The sequence below is a fragment of the Physeter macrocephalus genome, chromosome 9 (genome assembly GCF_002837175.3).
Source record: "Physeter macrocephalus isolate SW-GA chromosome 9, ASM283717v5, whole genome shotgun sequence".
NCBI lineage: Eukaryota > Metazoa > Chordata > Mammalia > Artiodactyla > Physeteridae > Physeter > Physeter macrocephalus.
This window is the reverse complement of record NC_041222.1, coordinates 10,059,358-10,065,451: the sequence shown is the minus strand read 5'-3', so window position 1 is coordinate 10,065,451 and position 6,094 is coordinate 10,059,358. Positions and strand designations below refer to the sequence as shown.

Here is a 6,094-nt window from a genome sequence, read left to right as displayed (position 1 = left end):
GATCAATAAAAAAGAACACTGTGATTTGATAGTAATGTCTGTCAAAGCAGCAGAAGGTATAATAGTGACATAAATTAGGTCCATTTGCTGACTCCACCTCAATTCAATTAAAAGATTCTCAGTCTTTTAATCCCTGTTCCACGTTTGAGGTTTAACTTTCACTGTTTGACACACCTTAAACACATCATAGTGGTGGCTCACTATTGACCATCCTTCCACAGGTAAAGCAAGCTGCAATTTACATGCACTCCCTACGTCTAACTATCATGGCACTCATTTCTCTCTTTCTGCAGAAAGTGAAATGAGCCCTCCTGCAACCTAAACCTTCCGTTTATCTGGCTCTCTCTACTAAGCATCATAGTGATTTGGGTTCTCTCCTACCCGAAATGTATATGATACTCAAGGACAAAGGAAGCAACTTTTCCATCTTTGCATCCAACTTCCTCCTCATGTAAGATAAGTTCAAACTATTTTACTTGTTCCTGTCTTTGCACCAGTACCTTACAAATATGATCTCATTTCATCTTTATTGCAATTTTATAAAATAAGTATGATCATCCTCACTTTCAGGAAAATGATGTTGGGATCAGATAAAATAACTGATTTACTCAAAATCAAACTGTTTATACATCCCAGAGTCGGAGTTTGAGCCAAGCCATTCTAAATACAAAATGTATTTATTTTAATTTTGTTAATAAGTATTTTCCAAATGACTAAGTGGACAAATGGATGAATGTCCAGACCTGTTTGAAATATTTTCCACCTTCGGCACAATTTATGTATTTGCCCAGAAATTTACATATTGTTCTACCTTTGTGCCCATGTCAAAGAGATGACAGATTATAATCCCACTTGGAATTTTAAAATAGGTTTAATTAGGTTTCTGTAACTAGAGACTAAAGGGGTCCTGATCAATACATGTAAAAGAAGCGAATATATGGTACAGTTAGCTAAAAGTGGCAAGTCAGGTTAATAAAGAAAAACTCCTGGAAAAGTGCCAATGCTGAATGTCAGCTAAGTATCTGGAACCTCAAGTCATAAGGCATGTGCACTCTTCACAGTGACATAGATTAAATCCCAAAGAAATATTTGAAAATACTTCATCCAGCATTTCCCACAGAATTCTATAGGACTTTGTTCCTATAGGATGCTTTTAAGTGGTTCCATGGAAAAAATGAGTTTCACTGCTAAAGGATTTATCAGGGATTTTGATTGTTAATATGTTATCATGAATCATATAGTGTTATGTTTGTTATTATATCTACCAAACTCATTTTACCACAGATTCTGTACTTAAGCATCTTGAAAAGTGATGTCCTGAGGGGTGTGCTCTGTGGAGTTCTGGCATAGTTTGAGTTCCTCATTTTAAAAGTGGGGGATCAGGGCTTCCCGGGTGGCGCAGTGGTTCAGAGTCCGCCTGCTGATGCAGGGGACGCGGGTTCGAGCCCCGGTCCAGGAGGATCCCACATGCCGCGGAGCGGCTGGGCCCGTGGGCCACCCCGGCGCCTGTGCTCCGCAACGGGAGAGGCCACAGCGGTGAGGGGCCCGCGTACCACAAAAAAAAAAAAAAAAAAAAAGTGGGGGATCAGAGGCCCAGAGAATTTGAGTCACTTGCTTGAGGTATAGGAGCAGAACTTGAGGGCTGTCTCTGAGTTTCTAGCCCAAAGTTTTATTATTCTCCATCTGGCTGAAGTGTGGTCACTGTTAAATCAAGTAAACAAGGAGGTCATTACATAGACTGAATCGGCTCTAATGCTGTGACAGTCTATGTAAGCAAAGCAAAATCTAAGCCTGTAAATGCCTTAAGTTTATGAAATAAAATGCTAAGGCCTTCATTTACAAATAGCCAACTAGGTTCTAAGCTATAGTCAATCAATAATTCCTTTACTTCACTTCTGCCTTTTCTCTATAAATGTCTCTCCCCAGCTCCTGTGGGTGGAGCATTCCTAACTACTTCTGATTTGGAGCTGCCCAATTTGACTTGCCTTTTGCTCCAATAACTCTGAAAATTTTAATGTGCATCAGTTTATCTTTTAACAGTCCTAGTGATGGAAGAAGGAACCAAAAGAGACTCCGAAGAGCCCCCAGGAGCAATGAGCAACAAGGCGTAGGTACCTGCTGAGCTCCTTGAACTCACTGCTTCCTTGACGCCTCTGGAGGTGGTGGGTAAGTTCCTCTCAGATCCTGGATCCTAGCTCTACAGCTTATCATCATAAACTTTTAGACTTTATTTGTGCTTTTATTATTTTTTTTCTGGACAGAGTCCAGAGACCACTGAAGTTGCACTGGGTCCAACTTAAAAACCAGACCAGGCCTGGGGTCGGAGTGGTTCCAACTTAGAAACCTGACTGGGTCTGGGGTTAGACTGGGTCAAACTTAGAAACTGGACCAGATCCGAATTAAATTCGACTGGGTCCAGTGTGAAGGTTCAGGTGAATAAAATTTTGTTTTAAGGCTAACCTTAAATGGGTTAATGGGTTATCCTTAAATGGGTTATCCTTACCAAAGATACTCAAATTACAGTGGCCACAGAGAAGAACTTTTAATAGTCTTAGATAAACTTATCCATTTACAAGGTGCCCTAGAGAAAAAGGTGTCTCAGCTAGGCACTCACTATAAGGGGTAGGGAAGAAATATGTTGCTTCCTCTACAGTTTCTGGTGACCAGGATGACATCCACTGGGATACCCCACTTGCCCTGGAGCCTGCAGACGGCATCCTGGAAAACTTGGCAGAAGCTGGAAAAGAATTCTTACCAAAGCCATGCCTGGTTGAGAGAGGAGGGGAGAATTTTGGCAGGGAAAAAAGAGAAAAGAAGAAAAAGAAGAACGAAAACAAAAAACAAACAAAATAAAAACAAAACCAAAATACATTAGTTATATATCCTTTTTTTTTCAAGGACAGCTACTGCCTTCTTGTTTTTCTCATTTTGTGTCCTGAGAACTTGACCTGGCAACTGTCATGGTGTTGGCCCCCAAAGTATTGCCAAACAGAAATACGGGTTGTACCTCACTTGTGGCTAAATATGGCTGGATTGTATGGTGTGGTTTGGTATGTCTTTATGGTGTGTCTACTTAAAACTATTTTCCAAAATATTTTTGGTAACTTAAAACTCTAAAGTTATACTGAGATAAGTTAAATAATGAGTATTCATTGAATATCTAGATTACTTCCAAATAAGATAAAAAACAGACATTAATTAGTGAAAATAGTTTTATCCACTTTAGGTTTCCTTTTACCTAGAAACTTAAGATATTTGGATCTATTAGTAAAAATGTTTTGTGCCACATTGAAAAATTTACTATGAGGAAGAATATACTTCTAGAAATCGTGAAATATATTTATAATTTGCCAATCCACAGAATGCTAGTGTAGCAGACAGTCCACAATTGCTTGCTTCTTAGTTTTCACTAGGAGTAAAGGATTCTAATGGTTAAGAATTCTAATCAATATATGTAAATTAATTAAAGTGATTTAGAAATAATAAGGGTGAAAGGAAACAACCATGTATGAAAAGTAGGTGGGGAAACTAGAATGACCAGCTGCTCCAGAATGAGAGAGAGAGAAAAAACACAGGACAAAACCTGAATGGAGAAAAAAAGCTGTAGAAGATTTGTGAAAAAAGAGGGTTGTTGTTTTTTTTTGGTTTGTTTGTTTGTTTGTTTGTGGGCTCAAGCTGACTAAAATTAGAATGGATTTATTTAAGTTTTTGAAGAATGAGTTTTACTATCAAAAGTACACTGGTGCAAAAATCAGAATCTGATTTTTTCTCTGTTAAAATGACAACGTACCTTTGGACTATTGGTCTTCTCTTGATAAGAGATTATGAAAGGTTTTTTTGTTTGTTTTTGTTTTTGTATTTACCTTTTGGGTAATCTACCCAGAAAGCAAAGATTTTGTGTCTTATCAAAATAATGCATTGTGCTTCATGCTGTCATTATCAGGTGTTTGATTACTTAAGAAAGCCCAGTCTTCTCAATATTAGAAGAGGTAAGTTTTATTCACAGTTGTGTAACCTTCTGTTATTTGCCTTTAACATCTTCTGTTGTCATAGTTAAATAGATAGTTAAATATCATTTCATAAGTATCTGAGATGTTACTTAGTCAAACGTTCAAACCTTCTGACATTTGACAACTTCCCCAAATCAAATTCTAAATGGAGATCTTTTTCCCTTTTTTTTTTTTTTTTTTTTTTTGGTACGCGAGCCTCTCACTGTTGTGGCCTCTCCTGTTGCGGAGCACAGGCTCCGGACGCGCAGGCTCAGCGGCCATGGCTCACGGGCCTAGCCACTCCACGGCATGTGGGATCTTCCCGGACCGGGGCATGAACCCGTGTCCCCTGCATAGGCAGGTGGACTCTCAACCACTGCGCCACCAGGGAAGCCCGATTTTTTTTTTTTAACCTCAAAAGAACTTTGAGATTTCCCAGAGAGCTCCTGGAAAATCTCAAAGGTTTTGTCTCTCACCTTATAAAAGAGAGATGTTAAAATAATTAGGTTTATTTGGAACATTAAATTACATGGGAAGCACTGTTAAATAAGAAGTGATGATTAACTTTCTTGGGTTATATGTGCATAGATGTATGTTACTAATATAGGTATTCCAGAAATTGTTTCAAGTTTCTAGAAATCTGTCAATACTCTCATTGTCCTATTATTATCTTAAATTATCATATGTCATGAAAATAAGTACATTTTCTTATCAAAAGAGCTCTCATCAGATCTTTAACCATAACCATTTTTAAAAGTCTTTTATTTTATTTATTTATTTATCGCCACAGCCTGCGGGATCTTAGTTCCCCAACCAGGGATTGAAACTGTGCCCCCTGCATTGGAAGCTCAGATTCTTAACCAGTGGACTGCCAGGGAAGTCCCTGAAAGTCTTTTTGTCATTTATAGACAGTTATCGTTTTACTCTGATACTTTTGCAAAGGTGCTTCATCTTCACAGAGATTCATGGAAAGGACTCTGACAGGTACTCTAGAATATAGGTTTCTGACAATTTTAAGATCATAAAACTGAACTGCCTAGTAATTTCCAGAAATAATGAAAAAACTGGATTCAAGCAGAACAAGAATTAAAAATATGGGATTGAATAAATTTATGAGAACGATTATCATTTTTTTTCACAACCTTTTCTTGAAACATTTCTGGTTCCTTAATGTTTTATTTTTCCAGATTTAAGGAAAGCTTTTTCTCTTAAGCTATCTATGACTTACAATAATTTTGTAAAGTATATCTCTATAAATAGAATTGAAACATTTACCTTTCTCCCTACCTGATCCTTCTAGAATTCAGAAACTTGTTGCGTAGTCTTATTTTCATGGCAATAGAGTTATTCACATAAGTTCAATAAGAATCTGTTCTCCTTATAACAGGACACAATTGGAAACATGGTTATATTACCAAGGCTTTGACTGGAATGTCACATTTGAGAATATGCATAAAATCATATATGACCAGACAGTCTTAAGGAGCTAAGACTGACTTTATAAAGCCAATAGAAGCCCCTTGGCAAAACTGGCCTGGTGTCTTGCTTACATGGTTCTCAGTAGCTTTACCAGGTGAATAAGGAAGGTCACTTCCTGGCATGCCCGGGAACCTCAGGATATCCTGGGAAACTCAAGAAGAGAGAAATTTACCCAAATATATAGGTATTCCAGGCAAATTCTGATGGTGGTTCTTGTCGTGGCTTCTTAGCCTGCAGTGACTTTTAAAATCTATTAATTTAAAATTCCTTATGAAAAATTCCAGCAAAGCAGATTTTAAAAGGACCTGTATGATTAATCACTATTCTTGCTTCACTTATGTAAAAAATCAGGCCAAGTTTAATGGCCCTAGACTTATTTTGCAAACAAATTAGTCTTACTGTGATTATTTTTTATAGAAATGAGAGTGACTGTTTTAGCAGAAAATTATAACACAACCTTATGGATATTAGATTATAGTCGTGTTCATTGCCTTTGAGGCTTTGTTACATATCTGTAAACCAAACTGAATCCTGAAATCTTCTAGTTTCCTCAAACATCTAGCTACAACTCTCCAAACTAATGTTTCCAATCTCCCCGAAATTCTCCGATATGGAATCACTAAGAG

At 37.5% G+C, this 6,094-nt stretch overlaps 1 long non-coding RNA gene across 1 annotated transcript; it reads left to right on the top strand.

Moving 5' to 3' along the window:
• The first annotated feature begins 330 nt into the window (after positions 1–330).
• On the top strand, positions 331–2,740 carry LOC102983178 (uncharacterized). The gene is made up of 3 exons (XR_448454.2): positions 331–451; positions 2,041–2,166; positions 2,654–2,740. It is a non-coding gene; the product is annotated as an uncharacterized lncRNA (long non-coding RNA).
• Positions 2,741–6,094: the final 3,354 nt, after the last annotated feature.